Source organism: Nothoprocta perdicaria, unplaced genomic scaffold, assembly GCF_003342845.1.
Source record: "Nothoprocta perdicaria isolate Ctin4 unplaced genomic scaffold, notPer1 scaffold_13, whole genome shotgun sequence".
In the NCBI taxonomy this organism is placed as follows: Eukaryota; Metazoa; Chordata; class Aves; order Tinamiformes; family Tinamidae; genus Nothoprocta; species Nothoprocta perdicaria.
In genome coordinates this window covers 3,981,110-4,002,018 of record NW_020454427.1, presented here as the reverse complement: position 1 = coordinate 4,002,018, position 20,909 = coordinate 3,981,110, and the positions used below count along the sequence as shown (strand labels likewise).

The 20,909-nt window shown below is 35.3% G+C and overlaps 1 protein-coding gene across 1 annotated transcript in view; it reads left to right on the top strand.

The window, feature by feature from the left end:
* SGCZ (sarcoglycan zeta) overlaps positions 1-20,909 on the top strand; it is a 215,784-nt gene that overhangs the window by 204 nt on the left and 194,671 nt on the right. The gene's annotated exons all lie outside the window — the stretch shown is intronic.

Below are 20,909 nucleotides of genomic sequence, written 5' to 3'. Positions count from 1 at the left end.
TTTTTTTTTTTTTTTTTTTTTTGCATCTGTAATGAAAATACAGACTGCTAAATGTGCTTGGAAATCAACTCTGAAGGCCAAATTTCATCCTCTCTGCAGATGAGTAGCAAGTGTGGTGGAGGTGCTGGAGTGTTGCCTGCTTATGCTAGAAATGAAATTTGGCCCAGGATATGGTGAAAGATAATTTTGAATATCCCACAACAGCTGGAGCTCAGCCTTTTCTGATTAGAGTGTAAGCACTAAGGTTTGATTTTTCACCAGGATCTACTGCAGTATATTTCACTGTAGAGTGATTCAGAATGGCAAATAAGGTGGCCAAATGAAAATAGCCACAAAGTATCTGCCAAGAAGGGTGACTAATGAAGGATATAGAATCTGTTTGTTCTTCCGAATGGTGAATGCTTGCTGAATATGGATATGGTGTTTGAAGAAAGGGATTTAAAGGCTTATTTGGGAGCTCATTTCCCTGTGATTCTGTCTGAAGAACTTTACACAGTGCATGTCTGTTCAGGGAAACTCTRTGCCCTGAAAATTTCACCCTTTCAACATGCATCTGTTTCCTTAAATATTCAGATTATTATGAAAGTGTTTGTCTTGCTCCTACTGAACCTACCACTTTGAAACCTTCTACTCAGATAAGGATTTCTAAGGGCTATGAATACAGAACAGATAATGTACTTGGAAATCTTAACATTTAATTTAGCCAAAACCAAAACTAAATACTACACCTAAATTTTTTTTTGTAAATTGCACATTTTTTGATAAGCTTGAGTTTAAGCACATGGAAGAAATGGAACTTAAGCTGAGGAGGCTTTCCTTAAAGAAAGCCAAAGAATGTGTGGCCCTGGCAGTATGTAGCTCAACAGAGAGAGATGGCAATTCATATGGTTACAAATTAGGATGTTTTTTATTCATGCATGTGTCTGCTTTAAAAATGGGCTCCTATATATGTTTGGGCTCAGAAGATATCACTGGTGGGTAGTGATATTTTTGTATGTCACTTCCTTAGACACTTTTATATCTGTCCCATTTAATGTAAGATACCTAGGAGAATATGTATAGTCAAACAAAAGAATTTTTTTAATGTAAAGGGACATAATCTGATCATTAAACCTCTTTATAGAATGAGAGTTGCTCTATAGAACTGACTTTATAGAATACAGGTACTTCATTTTAGATGGCAGGTTGGTCTTATTTAAGCTGTTTGTCTCTGGGAATACACAGAAAGAAATAACTACATTTATTTAAATTAGAAAACATTCTGATGATCATTATGAGCACTGCCAAAGAAATAGCATTAGTTCTCTTGGGAAATAATCATGCTTCTGAAGAGGTGCATTATATCCTATTGCATTCAGCACGTTACACTAAAGAGGCAAGCCAAGCTTTCATTTGCATATGAGTTATTCAGGTGTATCTAGGTGAATAATAATATATATTATCACTTCTCTGACTGAAAGTCTGAATGCAGTTATGTGCAGCTTATATCTGCTTTAACTTGGAATTCTCATTCAACTAATTGAAAATCTTCCTATTTATTCTGGATCTTTGAAGTTTACAACTTTATCTTCTAATTATTAATGAAATACTGTGAAATTTGTCATAGCATCAATAGCGACAGCTTGAGTATGTAGCAAACAAATGCAGTCACTACTTTTCATGCTTTCCTCTGAAGTTGATTCAGGAAGACCTAATGAGCAGCCCATAGTTGTACAAAATTCCACTGCTGGACTGTTGCAAGGGAAGGCAGACTCCTTTTCATCAAAAGGAGTGTGTGTATGTGTATACAAAAAAGTCTGTGTGTGTATATATATATATATATATATATATAAAAAAGGCATCATTAGTTTTCTTCCTTTATTCCTGTTGTAGCTGGACTTCCATAACTTGGGTCATCTAATGAAATCTAGGCTAGTAAAGAAGGCAGAAAAGAAGCCAACTGAAATTCAGGCTTTTATTTAGTCATTGGATTTGAAATACGTAAAATAGTCTTTGTTCAGTAACTTGAAACTGTTACCTGTGTCTTMGTTAAGTATCTGCAGTAATCTAAGAATGGTTTTTGAAAGTTCTTGAAATGTAGGTGATTTACCTGTTGCATGAGATCAGGTGAGATTGAATCCAGCCATGATCCAGCTGTTTTACCTTTATCAATAGTACAATTCAGTTACATTGTGATAATAACATAAATGTATACTTTTTCAAGTCCTTAGTTATTAATAGCATATAAAATGAAAAAGTGCATCTGTAATAGCTTGTCCTTGACTCCTCAAAGAAAGAAGGCTTCTAGTGTTTCAAATCTGCTTTTTGAGTTTTTACTGAAGGAAAAAATGAAGAACAAGTGAACTGAAAGCTTTCTAATCTTAGTCATTTGTTTCCCCTCATTTTCCTTCAAAATGTGTCATAATGCTTTACTAATCTGTCTTTGTTGTCATCCCAGTGAAAATTTCTGTTGCATTTGTTTAATTATCTGTGCTTAATTTTCTTTTAATATTCAATTTGAAAATATAAATTTTCAATAAAATTATTGCAAGACAACTTCAAAGAGGATACTTTGAGTCAATGAAGGTGACAAAGAAAGCTGAACACTAATCTTAAAGGAGATGATGAAGCAGGAAGTGAATTTGAAAGTGATCAGAAAGTTCCCTGGAATCTGTCACTTGTACTTGCAGTGTAGTTCTTATATTTATTATCACTTCTGTTTCCCAAATTTTCCTCTTGTTCTGCCTCAGATTTTTCTGACTAGGGAGTTGTATTTTTCCAGGACTACACATGATGGGATTATTAGCTCATAGTTGTTGCTCAGATGAAATGTTTAGTCTTAAACCCATTTAGAAATACTAGCTTCACCTTAGTCAATCATTGCTGTAAGGGAAGCAGAAAATGTCAACATCAGTTAGGATTATTGAAGAAGAAAATTAGGATAGTTGAATGTGCTTCAGAAACAACCTCAATTTTAAAACTTTTTTATAACTTCTGATTCATTCTATTTTAATGACATGCAATATATTTATTTTCAATTATCTATCTCTGTTGTCAGAAGTCAAAAGAAATCCTTTTGATGCCCTTGATTTCTACATGAAAATGAGGTGGACAAAGAACATTCTAAAATCTCTAGCATATTTTCCTTGCAAAAGGTATTGCTGTTTTTAATCTTGGGATTTCAAAACATTAGAGACATACTGTAGTTATCAAGGGAAATGTACAGTTACATCAGTGTTAGCCAGTCTTTTTAGTGTCTATAAAAACAGTTGARTGGCTTTGCAGAAATCTACCTTCATGCTTGTTTCCTTGTTGTCTGTCTGAATGATCATTCTAAGACTTGTAATTAATCTCAAAATTCCAAAATTTCTCCTTACAAAGAAGTGTATATAAAAATTTGAGGTGTAGGGCACTTCTCAAGAGGTAATGCAGAGATTAGACTAATTCAGGGCAATATATAAATAAAATGACACCCTAAAATTACAGACCACATTTCTACTGGAAAGAGTAGAAGCTTAAACTTATGTTAATTCTCTTTGAACATGAAGTTTCTTGATTCTTTTTTTTCCACTCAATTAGTAACTTCAGTTTTAGCCCTAATTCTGGATATAAAACTAGGGAAAGCATATTGTGCATATTAACTAGGTTGGACGTGGGTTCTTAATAATTAGCATTGACTCTCAGAAGTGCAAATAATAAATTTGGCTTTTTCTTGGTTCAGGCCAYTGCTTTGAATATGGCACATAAATTGCTATAGATTTTATATGACTATGAATACATTTATAAGCTTAAAATAACTTGCAGTTTGTTATATCTAACAAACTCTGTCAGTGGACTTGGATAAAACATCTATCTTACAGGAAGTGACCTAGATTAAATATAGCAGTCTGATTTTCATGATTTTGATTCTACCTTTACAGGAGAATGAACTGTGGGAGTAACATTTTAAACGATTTTCCTATATATAGAAATTCATTTTAGTAAAATATTGCTAACGCTGTGAGTGCAAATGATTTTGTAGATACTTATGACTAAAGCTAGCAAGAAATGAGACCTTTTCTCTCTYGGCATATTCACATGTATAATAAATTCACTTTGTATAATGAATGTTGTTTTTATTTGTATATAAATTTATATACATGTTGTATGTGTGGAGGATTCTTTAATTTCCTTTAGTGCTCTGTTTTCAATATCAGAATGTTATAGGCATTGTTTGTGGGTATGAGGTGCTCTCCCTTACTATTTATTTATTTGCGATTGGGAAGACACTTTGCAAGTGAAATAACGGGATGAGATAAGCAAAGAAGGTAAATACCAAATGAGTATTTATGGTTTTGTGAAAATACATGGAAACAAGCAAGTCCTTAGTACTTTTTAGCCTATGTAGTAAGTACTGATTTTCCTAATGTGTTCTTAGGATCCATATGGTAGGGCATAGCCTGTTATCTGGACTCTATAATGGGCTAGGACCACCTTCCAYTGTAATCTTTTCTGCCAGAATAAAAGCACATTTTTTTCCAAACTGAAAATTGTGCTATTTAGAACTACTTTTAAGCATCATTATTATGGTTGAAGGCTCACTACATAAACATTCTCTCTGCAGTTAAAGAAGTCATTAAATACAGCTTATGAAACAGCGAGTATCCTAAGGATCACTGCACTTGGGTAGTCCCATGCTGAGCTCTAGAGTGGAGAGCTGAGCAATGTAAACATCAAACTTAATCAAAGCTTCTTGAATTAGGTTCAAACTGAAAAAGTTCTTCCTAAGTAGATATACCAAAGAGAATTTATTTTATGGCAGGGCTAGAGTTTATTTTAACTTTGGGCTAAACCTGTGCTTCACACTCACTTCTATCCAAACACTTTGGATGCAAATTCACTCTCACCTGTTGATCCTGGTGATCTTTGAGGCTACTGAAGTGTTATATCTTATTCTCCTCTTAAAAAGGAATTTGTTTTTCCTTTTTAAGAAAGGAAAAAAGCTGTTTGTTAATAGATTGCTAAAGTAAAAGTGAGGAGGAGGAATATTGCTAATATTACGGGACTTATAAGGGTATTAATCCTGCAGAGTAGTGCAGTTGGACATGATGAGAAGGACACCTGAAGTGTGGAGTTGCTGAGGTAGTTTTGGTGCAGATGTTTCATAACAACTCTACTAGTGCTGGTTTTCAGTGCTGCTCTTYGGTATTTGTGGATATATCTGCATATATGGCTAACAAACCATACTGCTTTTATCGAAGGTAGTCTCAAGTTAATGCAAAAGACTTTGGCAAAGCTGCAAAAATCTGTATGCTAGGTACATTTGTATGTACACATCTGCATACCCAGGGCACGTAACAAGAGCCTCTGTATTTGTTGTTTACTACCTCGAGTTTTCCTATGGGGTCAACTTTTCCAATATTTCAGTGGATAATTAATTCACTTGGTAAAATTCAAATCTTTTGAGGCTAATAAGGAGATTTATTTATGTAAAATACTAATTTGGATAAGGAAGGGATGCTTCCCACTCCATTGTGTATCATAACGCTTGCTGGTTATCTGAAGGTTCTAAATATTGGGGAATAAATAAGCATTTTATTACAAAATAAATATCTAATATTTGTTTCATTTTACCAATGTATTCTTTCTATTACTTTAATATGTGATTAGCATCACTTATGAGTGGAGTATTTTTATGATGAATAGTAGCTAAACAATAAAAATTCTATCTTATTTGTGAAATTGTGTTATAAGAATAAAAAAGTGGTAAACTTCTCAGATAAAGCTTCTTYACATGGATGTGTCTCTTTCAAATAATTAAACCTCATCAGAGTAAACTCAGCTTTATTTTGTACTCTCAATACTAAGTAATAACTAAAGGAAAAAAATAGGGTAGAAACTGCAGATGGAATGCCACTGGTGCTAGTTTCAGGAAATGGTTCAGAAACTGCATTTTCAACAGCAAAAACACGAATGCGTTGGGTAGAGGAGTGTGTGTGTGTGTGTCTGTGTTATTTTTTAATATAAGTGTGAAATAGTAGTTCAGAAATGAATCATTGTTATAAATTAAATATTTCACTGCTGTGAAAAGTAGCTGAAAACAGGYGGAGAGGAGCTGTTACTAGAGGACGAGTAGTACTTTGTTCATTGTGTTTGAAATCTGTGAACTGTCTTCCAGCTTTATTGTGAAGAGTCTGAAATAGGTATTTTGCACACTTCAATATAYTGAAGACTTGAATGGATTCATTTCTTGCTCCTGTTGAAAGTAAACAAACAAGCACTTAGTTTTCAGTATCAGTTGCAAGGTTTGGTTTAGATGAATTAGACTAGTGAATTTGAAAGCTTATTCCTCCTTTTGGTAGCAATGGTTGAGGATGCAAGTGTTCTGGAGAAAGATGCTCTTGCATGTTTTTATAAACAAATAATCTCTTCAGCAAAATATTTGACTTTCTGTAATGTCAGTTACAGTTGCAGATTTTTTTTGGAGGTGAGTGTGTACAAAAAAAAAAAAATCTGTAGCTGGTGTTCTTTTCCATTCTGCTTTTGTTGTATTAATTTTTGGCTGCCTGACGTGGAAAGAAGAGATGATGGTTGTGTAGTTCAGTGCTACAAATAAGAGCTAGTGCGTATGTAAATAGTCCCTCATTAACAATTTATTCAATTCTCTAATAAATTTTTGTAAGGCAAATTAGTCCCTCTGGAAAGCAAGAGTTAACAATTAAATAAATCTGGAATTTATTTTTAACAGCGATATTGCACASTCTTACTGTGTCAAAATAACATATTGGTTCTTACAGTAAAAATAACAGTTTGTTTGCTTTACTACAGTTATCAGAAACAGTCCTTATGGAGCACAAATATAAAATAAACCTTTTGATGTGGTTTTGCATCATGAAGAAATAAACGTTAATTAAAATGATGGACCTGACTTKGATTATAAAATCCAGACTAAAAGCATACTAGTCTAAATGTGCAAGATGTATTGATAGGAAATACAAATATTAAAAATAAATACCAAAAAGTTGGAAAAACTCCTCCAAAAGATATTTGGGAATAGGAAATGGAGGTAGGAGGCCATTTCTTTGTTAGAAGGTAAATATTGCAAATTACTGTATGCAGGAAATGGAGATAAAGAGATTTCAGTTTTCTGCATACTTTAAAATTAATTTTATCTGGTTTAATTTTATAGTTACTCCATCTTAGGTCAATACTACAATGTCTTCTTACTGGGGGTAGACAAATAGAARGTATGGATTCAAAGTCTTCATTTGGAAGATCAAGCTGAATGCAATGGAATGATGTAATTGCTAGCATGGTACAGTTCTGTCTTTTAAGAGGAGGTTAGGAAAGTTTGCGGAAACCCATGGGGAAAAAAAAAAAACAATTACACTTCTGGTGCACGTTAAAAATAAGATGGGGGGGGGACTTTTTTTAAAAAAAGGAAAATTTCAGCCTTTTATTCCTTAAATGACTTCCCTAACAGCTTGGATTCTTGCCCCTGTCTCTTAGATATTGTTCCTTCCCCAGTCTTGCAGCAGACTGCCAGCTCTTTTCTGCTTCACAATAAGTAAACTTAGATATTTCCACAGATTCTCTACGCTACACCTGTTTTTGCAGTGTCACATTTAATCACTGAGCACATATATTCAAGGTCAATAGTCTTGAGTTGCACTTAATCACCGGTCCGTATACTTGATCTCACTTTTAAGGTTATTCTGCTGTCTTCACATTCCAATAATGCTAGTTGGATGCCTTTATTTTGTGAGTATTTTTTGTACTCAAGCCTTACTTCTCTATCAGAACACTTTAGAGCATTCATTTAGGTTGTGATGAAATAAGAAGAACGGTTGATTAATTTGCATGTCCAATACCATTTCTTTTTTGTTGCTCTTGGTCACTGGGTGTGTAAGTCCATCAGGGTATAAATTTGTCTTCAAACTTTGTTTTTTACTGTTTTAAGTGCATTGTCACTTGGTTGTAGTCAAGATAATAACCGGCATCCATTTTCTGTCACTAAGTTTATACTGGTCATTGCTTGACCTTGTAGAGAGCAAGGGGAAGAAATAGATGGTTTGAGACTTATGAAAGGTGTAGAGGACTGTGGAAGTGAGAGCTGTGTCTTGCTTTAGAAGTCTGTTGAAAGACCTAATGATTAGATGGAAAATTAAGGGTGACTCAGCCTGTAAAAGTAAAAGATGCCACAATGGATAACAAGAAGGATGCCAGGTCTGGGATTGATTTGGTGGGAGGGGGGAGTTCTATCGGAAAACTTTTAAATACTTTTTAAAAACACAAAGAAATATGCACATACATAGCGATATACTCCAAGATATGCAAACCTATCACATGAACACTGCTTCCTACAGTGCCGAGGTGACTGGGTATGTTGCCAGTCGGTGACAGTACTTTGTTGGTGCTAGAAGAAGTTTGAGAGCGGTAAAGCAAGATGCCTTTTCACCTTCCATCTGTACCGAAAGGAACTAAACTAATGTTCTATTATGAATATTTCATGTGTCGGGGGGGTGGGGGGGAAGGGAAGAAGTGGAATTTGGTGAATGTGTTCTTCCTTACAGAGAAAGAAAATAAACATCATCCAATGAACTAGTCTAAAGACTGCTGTTGCCCAAACATCATCCAATGAATTAGTCTAAAGACTGCTGTTGCCCAACATAACAATTTCAAGGTACGAACTTGTTAAGCTGTAAAAGACATGGGCAGAAATGTCTTTTCTTTTAAATAATGCCTTGCATAAAGCATCGTGGTGGAGTCTGTGTGCATTATGGAACAGTAAAGCTAGAATCTGAAGTTAGAGCGGTAGTCAAGGTCCAATATTTGAACCATAGACTTGGGGGGGCATATACACTGAGTAACAGGGAATGTATTATTCTAGGTCTGTTCTAAATTGAAACATATATGTCAGTTTATATCTTTTTGTTTCCATTCTCATGGACTCGATGACTACCTATAATTTTTATGGTTGGACTAACAAATACTATTCACGCTGATGTGAAATGTAGGCTTCCATAAGGAAGCTAATATATACCATGTCCAAAACCCCAATAATGGTTAATTACTTTTTGAGTTATTTGCAAGTTACTGCAAACATTTAATCTATTTTATCCATTCATTAAAAAACATTGTAAAAAGATTCTGCATGGTTTGTATAAATTGGCATACATTATCCACTTTATTTTTCTTTGTGATAGAAACTGATATAAGGCTCCTACTAGAGTCTAAATAAGAGCTACAGAGTAAATCAGAGTACATTTTCCCATCTGGATGAAAGATGGAGTTTCTCAGTAGACTTGAAAACAGTTTATTAAGGAGATAACTAAGATAAATATATTCTTGTTGAGGAAAACATCAATGATGGATTTGAATGTTGGTTCAGGACTACCTGGGTGGCCCCTGCTTTGGCTTGGTGTAGGCCCTGGAGCTCCTTTATCAAATGCTAAATTAGCTGAACATCTGGAAAAGGGGTTCACAGGTAGCTTTTCTAAGTGCACATGCTATTAATTGTATAAATATCTCTGATTCTTTTTAATTACTTTCTTGCTGGATGTTATTTGTCAACTGTGGACACTATACTGGAAGATTTAATGAAATTAGAAGATAAAACTGTTTTGTGCTACCATATAAAATTTCCGAAGGGGTGGGGGAGTTGGGATTTTTGTGTGTGTCCTTAGGCTCATTAATATATTAGTCTGATCAGGTAGTTTGATTTCCTTTTTCATCAATTTATACATAGCTTTATAGCTAAAACAAAGGCAGCAGTAGGTGAGAACCAGCAATTAGTAAGGCTAAATTTAACATGTTWGCTGCATTAAATTGGCAAGGATATCTCTGAAATATTTTTTTAATTTAGAAATTAAACTGCTCTTAAACCTGTTTGCCTAATGTCTTAAACTTTGGATGTGTTTTGTTTTTCTTCTGTCCACAAACAGGAGATCTCTGCAATGATTTCAGAATTTGAGTGTTCCTTGGTCATTTGAAACAGGTCATACCACTGCAAACTGCTCTSGTCTACTGTAGATAATTATATATGTTATGCACTGATTAATTTTGAATGTCRAATTAGATGTCTAATTATGTTGACAATACCATTGTATACCGTATTAAATGACCATGAAAACAGGCTAACCCTGATATTAGGGTGTTCTTATTTAGGTGGATGCTTGCAATAATGAGACTTCCTAAAATGGTATAAATGTGTTTTGCCAAGAAATTTCCCTTATCAGTAAAAGTATGTGGTGTGTCATTTTGTAGACCAGTTTTTTTACGTACTTTTGTTTTTCTTGGAAAACATTATGGCATAATCATCTAAGGAGGCACTCGCTAATCTCTTGGGCTCCAAATAGCTGACATGAATATTCAGCTCTGTTGTGTGAAGAAGTTTGTTTGTTTTCTCTCTGACAACTGTAATTTAGTTTCAATGCCTTTTAATTTTTTTAAGTTATTATAAGAGATAGTGTGTAGGGATGTAGTAAATTTACATACTCTCTAGATATATCCTTATTAATATAGCCTAACTGAAGAATCTGAGAATTGAATTAAGAGTTACAGTGAAAGATTTAAGTTAAAATGTATGGAGGTTCCATGTAAATGTTGACTTCTGACCTCCATGCCATTCACAATGTAGTGTTAAATTGCACTTAAAGAGCGGATTTTTTTTAAGTCTTTAAAATAGAAAATGYATATTTAACTTTTCCAAATTATTTAGAGAATTGGTTGTGTGGATTTTGATTTGTTTATGAATGTTGTATTTCCGTGTGCTTGGTAAATTCTGTAAGGTTTATATGGGTTTTCTAAAGGCATAGCTTATCTGAGGTTGCTTCAGCTTCTCTTAGGGAAGATGCCAGGCTAAGAAATTTCAGATCACTAGTATTCTTAGTTTGTAGCAATACAATTCTCATTGCTCAGAATCTAGGAATCAAATATTTATGTCTTTTCCAAGAAAATCTCTTAACGCCTATTGAAATGTCTAATCAAAGTCTTGTGGAATTCGATAGAAAATCTTTTAGATGAGCCTGTATTTAATTGCTTTATCTGCTAATGCACTTTTAAGATGCTTTTCTTGGTGAAAACTACATCTGGAATTGATTTCTCCTGCCACTGAGGTGCAAGCGTTGACACATCTCTTGCCTTCCTGGGCTGAGTTTGGAGAGGCTTTTTGGCAAGTGAACCTCTCAAACTGCTTGAGGCTTGTTAGCTCCCCCCAAGTATGCATTTGTTAGCAGGACTTGGCAAGACTTGGGTGGATGTAATCATGCTACTGCTGTTGGGAGCACAGCGAGGCCATGGCAGTTGCCCTCTCTGTGCGTGGGATCCCAGGGGAGCTTCCCAGCAATGTCTGCACCTCTTCCCTTTCTCCTCACGTTCATGTTTRTCAGGGTACTTAGCTTTTATCCAGGTGTGTAAGAACTTTATTAGTATGTAGATTTTCGTAGCTTAAGACTTATCCTATTTATAACCCAGCAATTGAGACATTCTCCTGAGAACCATGAATTTAAGCAGAAGCTCAGTATTAGGTAAAGAAAAGGGCTTTAAATCCCTGTTTGATGCATTCCTGATGTCAGGGTTATTGAGTGAAAGTTGGGTGATGAAAAGCAGCATGTTCTGCAACTATTCCAGGAAGCTGGGCAATGCAAGCCCATAGGTGCAAGTTCAGCCTGTCCTAGCAGATGTTGCTGTGGTGTTCCTTCCTTCTTCTGTTTGTCTGTTCAGCCAAACAGCATTAGCTGCAAAAATTAGCCCTGGGCCCTTTCTGCTCCCAGCCAGACTTGGAGATGGGGAGGAAAATCTCTTCCAATCTTTCTCAAACAGTGTTCACGCAAGCCTGGCAGGCAYTTGGGACAAGTTCTCCTGAATCTTTCAGTAAGTGTGGAAAATATTTGAAGAGGCCCAAGCTTGTGAGCTCATATATGAACCTCTTGGCTCTTCWCTGGCTGGGCTGCAGTGATGATGGCAGCAGAGAGCAAGAGCAGATGTAGGAGAGCGGTGGCCTTAAGATTCCTTTGGCCTTCAGACTGGGAAACTTTCTTGGTAATAGAAAGTCCCAGTCGTGCTGCAGTGTTTCCTATTTTTTTCCTATTTTCTCCTATATTCTATATACAATTCTTATATGCTATATATGTTATACTGTGTGCACTGTATACATACMGAGTAGTCTATGTACACTATATCTGTGTTTCTCAATACAGAGGATAATTGTTATTTACTAAACACACCTTGAGGTATATTTATGGCTAATCATGCACCCTTTTGTTGTTTTTGTGTGTTTCAGTGTTCAGAATTGTTAGAGTAGTTTCAGACATTTGCCAAAGGAKGTTGAGAGAAGCTTGGTTGCTCTTAAATGTTCATATTTTCTTGTTGTTCAACAATGGATGCTTCTGTAGAGCCCTTCATCCTACCTTAGAGCCCAATTATCAGGCCAAGGTTTTTTTCCTCTTTTGATGCTATAATAGGAGAAAGTTAGCTAAATAGGGTGCTAATGTGATAACCTCATTTAAATACCTGAATTCCCTTACTGAATTAGATATTAGTATGCTACAGCTGTGTAAGAGATGGTGGAGGATCTGGAAGGGGTCTGCTTGTGTGTGTTACAGTAGAGGGGGAAAAAAGGTTGGAGAAGGAACCACTTGCATACTGTACAGATTCAGCATTGATTAGCACTGTTCAGGAACAGCTTGCACTTGTATCTTGGGTGACAGGAAAACATGTCCCTAACCTCCCACCCATACAGAATAGCCAACTCTGCAATATGGAGCAGCAGAAAATTCAGCAGTAATTGATATATTTATACTTGATAATTGATGATTAGTATTATTTATTCATAAGTTGTAAATTTGCCTTTTAATTATGGACATTGAGAAAACTATGTAATAATATTACAAGTAGGTAGAGGAAATGAACAGTAAATGAAGAGCTGCCAGCTTTTAATTATGCAGATGAGCAGCACTGCGGAAGAATTATTTAATCTTTTTGTGCTTAGAATTGTAAATCCGTCTTCATGATTGTATTTAGAAAAAAAAAATGAAATGGGATTTGTACAGTCTCTTTTCCCATAGATCTTTGCCATGAATAAGATGGAGCAAAAATATCAGCAGTCTTATGAGGCAAATGGGTAACAGAATTGAAATATTACCACAAATATTCTTCCCATAGGGGGATCCTGCAGTATTGCCCTGCATTACTTAAGAAACAACAGTTATCTACTCTTCCTGATTGGTTTACATAATATTTTTAGTGAATGTTTTATTAGCCCTGTATAGCAGTATATTTTTATGTTCTCTTTCTGCTGTGGAACCCAGCTGGATGTCTAAGCTATGACTCGTAGCAGCTGGTAGGATTTGGTTGGGCTCCTCCTGCTCCTGCAGTGTCCTGGAGTTGTTTTCCTGGGAGCCTCTGTCTTATCCAGTGAATTCTATAGCCCAGTGCCCTTCTTGGAGACTGTCTGTTGTGCTCTGGTGCGGGGTTGATGAGTAAAGAGTGTTGAGAGGTGGTGCTAATTTGGAGTCTTTTCCCATCACCATTTAAAAAAAAAAAAAAAAAAAAATCAGAGCTTCAGAGATGCTGGCAGCAAGATGTGCATTTTTAAAAAAATTGTTGGAGGGGAAAAAAGAAGGCTCTGCAAAACAGTGTTATGACAGAGGGATACATCATGAATGAAGCACATTTAGGAGATGGATTTGTTCACTGCTTTGTGTCCACTTTTTACCTTAACGTGAGGAAAAAGTTAGGTGAGAGCATTGTGTGTCACTGTGTCACTTGATTGAGTTTCCTTTTTAAAAGAGATGAGTCTTGACTTTATAACCTAGTTTGACTTTCATACTAACAAGACCTGCACCGAGATGCAGGACTTAGTTCTTCAATATCACAGGCAAGCAGAGGCATAGACATATCTTGAGCAATGAAGGAAATCCACTAGCTATCTGAAACCCCAAATATAATTTCTGGTCATTTTATGACCAGAGCAAACAGCACATGGCAGCTAATCCTCAAAGGGTTTTGTCACAAGCATCCAAAAAGTATACCTAAAAGTGTTTAGCTAAATAAATGCAGTGTGTGTGTGTTTTTCCAAGCAATTAACCTAGGTAATAAATCAGACTCAAAAAGCATACTAGATATTATATTTGTTGTCCTTTGTCTTTTATCTAGTGTTATGACTAAGCACTGATTTTGGAATACTGTCTTTATTCTGAGTTCTGAAGTGCGTAGATCATTTTGAGGGATATTCTCCAGTAAAGTTCAGCCAGTAAACCAAATTAACATGGATAATGGATTTCTGCTATACAATTTTAGATCTTCATGACAGCATGAAGACTAAAACTGGAAAAATTGCAAGAAATGAACAATACAAGCTTTTCATCAAGATGGGGTGGAGACCTTAATATAAAAGATCCAGATTTACCGTAATCTAGCATGATGAAGTGTTGAGAGAAAAAAGTGGAAAAAACATTCTATGCTAGTTAAAAATAAATTATGCTACATAGTGATAGTGCTCTTTGCTCTCAAGAGTAAAGATGTGGTTTGAAAATGTTCTGAAATTCTCAGCTTGTATGAAGTATTGAACTTCTCAAGGTTATTTATTTAGCTATTTTAAAAATGTTTCTTCTGTTATAGTTCCTTTTTACCAGTGTACCTATGTCTCCAGTAATTATTCAAATATATGATGCACCTTGTATTACGTGTGACCTTTCAGAAACTGAATTTGCAGTAAAGCTTAACGCTAATGAAATTTCTCCATGACTAGGGATTTAAGCTATAGCTGTACCATGCATGGAGGTGTCCAAAAAGTGTCAAGGCGGTGATTCAGCATAAGTTGGGGAGGGAGGTTTCAGAGATGAAGTAATAGGAGAGCCAAGTTGTTATCTGTGTTCTGGGACAGTATGCAGATAATCTTGGCATATATTCTCTAATTTGTAATCTACTTTGAGTTATTGCCAAATGTTTCTCTTTTCCTCTTGTTGAGTTTCTCTGAGGAGGATCAATGAGAGTGAAATAATCTTGCTCCCAAGCAGCGAATCAGAATAACATAATGGAAGTAGCTGTGTGATACGTAAGAAATTTTATTTAAAAAGGAGTAGCAGCTGAGATGTTTTCCTGTTAGGACCCCTTTTTGAGTCTTGCTCTTTCCAGTGTGGCCCTGGGAAGCCTTTCCCCTAGCAGCTGGAAGAGGCAGTCAGAACTGGGGAGTGCGAGAGGTATGAGATGATAGTCTTATTACTTCAGTCCCTCCACACTATACATCCAAATAGAGAAAAGACATGCAGCTGTAGGAATTCCTTCACATGAAAGTTATTTGTAGGTGCTTGTAGGTTGTTGATCCCTTCACATTTCCTTTCTGTACTGGCCAGATAACTTCAGTTGAGTGAAGTTTTCTATGTTGTCTCTTCTTGAGTTTAAAAACAAAACTAAGCTAAAACTCTGTCTTTTACTGTAGGGTTTCCAATAAAAGTTAACAATGCCATATGCTTTTGCAGCAATTTATGGGAGATGTCTTCCTCTTCCCTCCCTACTRTCCTTCCTACACATAGGATGTGTTTTCTGCACACTTTATTTTTTATTATTTAATTCTCTGAATCATGTTGGAAATATGCCTTATGACAAATTTTACTCTATTGGAAAATCATAAAGCATACCCTATTTGGATTTCAGTCATTTATGAGCACTGCTTGCTTGGCATGACTAAGGCAGTGCAAATCATCAAAATGCGTGTTTGTAAAATGGAAAAATGCATACTTCTAAGAAGGGAAGGCATATAAGCACTTGCTTGTACTTGCTTTTACACAGGCATTTAAGACGGTCTGTTTTCATTTAGGGCACAACATTTAAGTTGCTGTGAGCAACATTCAGCTTGTGTATATCTTAATCTTGCTCTCTCAATCTTCCCTGTTCAGAATGTTTCCCTCTTATTTTTCCCATCCACATCATATATGTATTTTATCTTTAAAGAGTTTTATCATTCTAATTGTTGGTATTTTCTAGTTGGATGTATTTACTTGTGTGCTTCAGTATGTTCACTGCTGTGAGCATGACAGCTCAGTCATTCAGGATATCTTCTGAGAACGGATTCTGTTTGCAGAACAAGTTCATTGTAATGTGTTAAAGGAGATTGTGACTGGATATTCATTTGTGTTTTTACATATAAAGCAGCATGGATTGTGTTTGTGTTTTCTTTTTGTCCTAAATTATTGATACGTGTAGTCATCAACATAAACATAACTTCTGCTGTCAGTCTGCCTTCAGCTCCGGACAGGTAAATTGTGTCTAGTGACTGGAAAGAGGAATTTGCCAGGCTGCCAGCTCRCGCGTCCATGCAGAAATATGTTGTTCATTGGCCCTATAGTGATAAATATGCCATCTAAGTTCAGCTTTGATTGTCACTGTCACTTGTTCTTACAACTTCCAGGAGATGAAAAGCTCAAGGCTGGAAAAAAAATTTATAATATTAGTTCTACTGTATTCAGTTTTGAAAAATAAACAGGGCCAGTTTACAGCAAATATTACTGTCTGTTACATCGCTCTAGCTATGAGGTTAGTCAGCAGCAACAGCCTTTTTTCCTCTTCATGCCTTTGCATCGATCAAAGGCATTGCTGCTGTTGAGCAGGGGTGGGGTAGCACAGATTTGCTCTGCTTATTTCCTGGCGATATGCCTTGTATATTTAAAGGAAGAAAAAAAAACTATATATTGAAAAAGGTGAAAAAATGAATATCTCTTCTACTTGAAGAAGAAAATAGCACTTGGTCACAGGAAAGAAATKGGGGTGTGTAGGTGAATGCATCTCATCTCACTTGGACTTCASTCACCTGTAGCTGGACTTTTACTAATTTGGAGCCTGGACAGAAGGTAATTTTGGGCAGTCCTTAAAGTCTTTGAGGCAAAAAACATGCTTTTTTAGAAGTTGTGTATTGTATAATCAAGTTATTTTTAAAGATATTTAGAGAAATCTAAATATTTTAGAATGGCCCTTTAAAGAAAAAGAATCTATATGGAAAAATACACTTTTTGTATGTGAATTATTAGAAACTATATATTTTTTCTAATTGATGAAGGATATTAGGGGATGCTCTCACTGTCAAGGCTCTGAATGCTTGCAAATAGTTAAAACAGTTTCTGCTAGTTTCCCCTTATGAGGGGGGGTTGTGAATTTCTCATCTAAACAGACCAGTAGCCTTTTAAAGGAACAGAAATATGTMATTTTAAGAAGCTTGTTAGCTMAAGGATGAAAGCAAATTGAAAATAMCAGTGAAYATTCACTATAAAGCATGAAACTACTTACACATAGAAAACAGTTGGAAGAATATATTTCCCACTGGATTTTCAATTACGCRTTATCTTACCATCAAAACCTTTAGTGTTTCTGTCAATATGCATATGTAGCTTGGCTTTAGGGATTTTTTTTTCTATTCAGAGTATGCAAAAAGAAAAACAACTTTATTACATTTTTTGAGAAGATGAATTTAAATAGACTTCAATTAAAAATACCTTTTAGGTAATGCTAGTTGTTCCTTTCAAAAGCTTCTAAGGAAATGTAACAACTCCTGGAAATTTTTGAATAAATAGCTGTTGTAGACAGCTGGTGAAAAGATTGACTGAAGACCAACATAGATTCCTTTTCTCGGCTGTCAAATTTCTACACCTCATTTTTGATAGTTTAACCCTAAAATTATAAAGGCTCACATTAGTTGCCAGCTTCAGATTTGGGTCAGTAAGTGTAATACTTTTTCAAATAGAAAGCGTAGGTGGTTATGTAGTATAAAGTTTAAATTTTCWTAGTTTTCTTTTTTCCTGCTGTAGAAAGATCTCCAAAGTCAAGCAGTCCTCCAGGAGCAGCACAGGCTACAAATAAGGCTAAGCAATACAGTTACAAGATCAGAACGGAACGCAAGCTTCCTTAACGTATCCTTGGATTGCAGATCCATTTATCTCAAACTTTCTCAATTTCCTTGTTAAAGGCTTACTTGACTGAGATATGGGTGAATAATTTGACATTCTTTGCAGCCAATGGCTTCCTGAGATCTTTCAGCACCTTGTTTTATAAACTTAGTTTTGTTTTTAGCTSTTCATGTATCTGACAGGTGTGGAAAATGTTCTCATAATTTTAGAGTTCTTAAACTTGTGTTTCATTCTTAGTTTTTTTGTAGTTATGTATGAAAAATACAGCATATGATTTGAATAAAACTTGATTTTTCTAGAATTATTTCTAAGACAATCATCTCATTAACCTAATAGAATCAAAATACTTGTGCTGAATTTCAACTTTATTAATAGGAAATAAATACAGGAATTGAAGTGTTTCTAATAATGCTTAGAAGCATTTGTGCTTCTATAGCTGTTTGTCTCTTCTCAGACAATTAGGCTTTTCTGTTGTAACTGAATCCTATGTTTGCCATCTAGTCAGCCAAAAATGGTAATTCATAGCTATAGGGATGTTCCTTAAGGAGGCTTGGTGTTTTGAAAAATTTCAGACTTCTACATTCTTCAGTATCTCTTGAAAGACTAAATAATGTTTATAACCTGTGGTTATATGTGCAGGGCTTTGCTGAAGTAAATTGTTAGTTTACTAATCCATTATTACTTGCCCTTTCATTGTTATAATTACAGCAGCACTTGTGTAATGAAATGTCAGATGTTTTTGTGGTTGTGTTTTGAGGTTTCTATACTTAATTATTCCACATGTACTCTCTTTATTACGTTTTTTTCTTGACACCTTGAAGAACCTTTTGTATATATACTTTTTTAAACAAGATTTGATTTAGTTCTTGTAGCTATTTATTTAAAAGTGAAAAATCAGTGTTCTGTTGAAGACCAAAGCGGGGAAAAAAAAAAAAAAAAAGGAAGTCTGGAAATATGATTACAGGTAACGAGCATATGCTTCCTTGATTGCCTAATTTTAAACTATGCAGAAAGAGGATTAAGAAACTAAAAAATCAACTTTTAACATGGCAGTGCTTCATACAGACTCTAATGTCTTTGGTACAGGAGGCAAGTTGATGATCAGCCTATACATCAATTCAGTCTCATAAAAAGTTTCATAAGATTGCTGCAGAGCCCRCATGATCTCAGGCAGTTGTGGAAAGCTGTATTGAAGCCTGGAGGTATATTGCTATTCCTTTTTGAGTGTGAAGTAATGCTTTTTCTCAAAAATAGGCATTTGTTAAGGCAGGATTCTAGCTACCTTGAGGACTGCGTTCTGTTATTTGGAATAGGATAAGTCTCTGAGGAAAGAGCACTGGAGAGATTATCGATGAAAATAAATGAATAATACAAAAGCATCATAAAGAAAACTCTCCTAAAGGTCACTTCTGGAAACACAGGCTTTCAAATCAAATTATGTTCAGGGAGACTGAAGTCATGGTCAAGATACACTCTTTCCAGAAATTTCATTTGTCATAGTGTTTTGTGGTAYCATTTTAGTAAATATTGACTTTACCAATGAAATCAATGACAATTTAATGTGATATGATATATTTGTAACCTAAATGGTAAAACTTTCATTATATTTCATTTGGTCACTTTGACTTTTGAAAAGAGCTCTGTGAGCCATTGAGACACAAGATAGGAGGCATCTGCACACCTAGCAAAGCTCAGGAGACTTATAAAAGGAGAAAACTGTCATGAAGGGTCTCTCTCCCCACCCTCTCCCCCCCCTTTTTTCACTCTCCCCATAGTACATTAGGTTGTGTTTTATATCTTCCTATGTATATATCTTGTACTTCTTCCCTCGTCGTATTTATCTGCTCTGTCATAAATTTTGGACAAATGTTTCAGTGTTAATGTTAATCTCTTGCAAGATTTAACAGTAATAAGATGACTGTAACATAAATTACTAATATTGATGATTCTTAAACTGTTTGTTATTGATTCATTTCTYTGCTCATTTTATCTGGCAGTTTTTTAATACTATTTGAGGTGTAATTCTAGGTGCACAGGGTTTATCTTTTTCTGCCAGTTCCTTTCCTTGTAATGCCACCACTCATCTCACCTATCACAGCAGTYTTGTTCATTTAAATGGCTTTTTAGGTAGTGCAGAAAATGGGATAGGAGATGAACTCAAATATCATAACTGCTAACTAATTGAAATGATTTCTKTGGGCATGTTAAAACATGTCACAGTTATTTTCCTCTAAGGACATCTGAAAGTACAAWTATTGCAATTCTGTGTTAGTTAAATTATCTGTTACTAAATAACCAAATATGGGATAATTTGCAACCATTTTTGGTAAAGAGTGAATAATTAATGCTATTAGCAAGAAAGTTGGTTGAGGGACTTTAAGGAGACAATGGATGTGTTCTTCAGACTAGATTAAGATTAATTAGAGTTGATGGATTGCTGCAATGAGTATTTTTAAAACAATGTTTCATAAATGTTCTGACTATAGACTCCATGTAAAGAACTTAACGTCCTTATGATTTCTTTAAGAACAACTGTTCCTTTATATTTAAGTATCAAAGCCTCAGAGCAGTAGCACCAATGACTCATATTCCTTTCCTTCACTGTGACTGTCTGGACACTGTGTTTAGAAATTAGGTGAAACCTGTGTTCTAATGCTGTCTGTTGCAATCATCAAAATATAACATTTTCAGGGAAAAATACKAGCAACATTAGGCATAAGATTCAACGTTAGATACATAACCATAAGGTATAGAAGAGAATAAGGTGATTTGGGGAGGTTTTTAGAAGATGGTGTCCTTTACATCTGCTAGTCTGTGTTTTTGGACTCTAACTTATGCTCAATGATCGAACTACCTGTAGGGCTCTGTCGTCCAGGTCATTGATTAAGCAGCATTAATTCAAAAACAAGCCTATGTGAGACCTGCTAGCACCATATTTCTGTGGTTCTTCATGCATATAAAAGCCAACATGCTTAAGATGGGTATTCTTTCTGTTCTCTCATGCTGAGATGCTAATTGTCATATAGGTGATTGTGGTTCTGCTTTACCAAT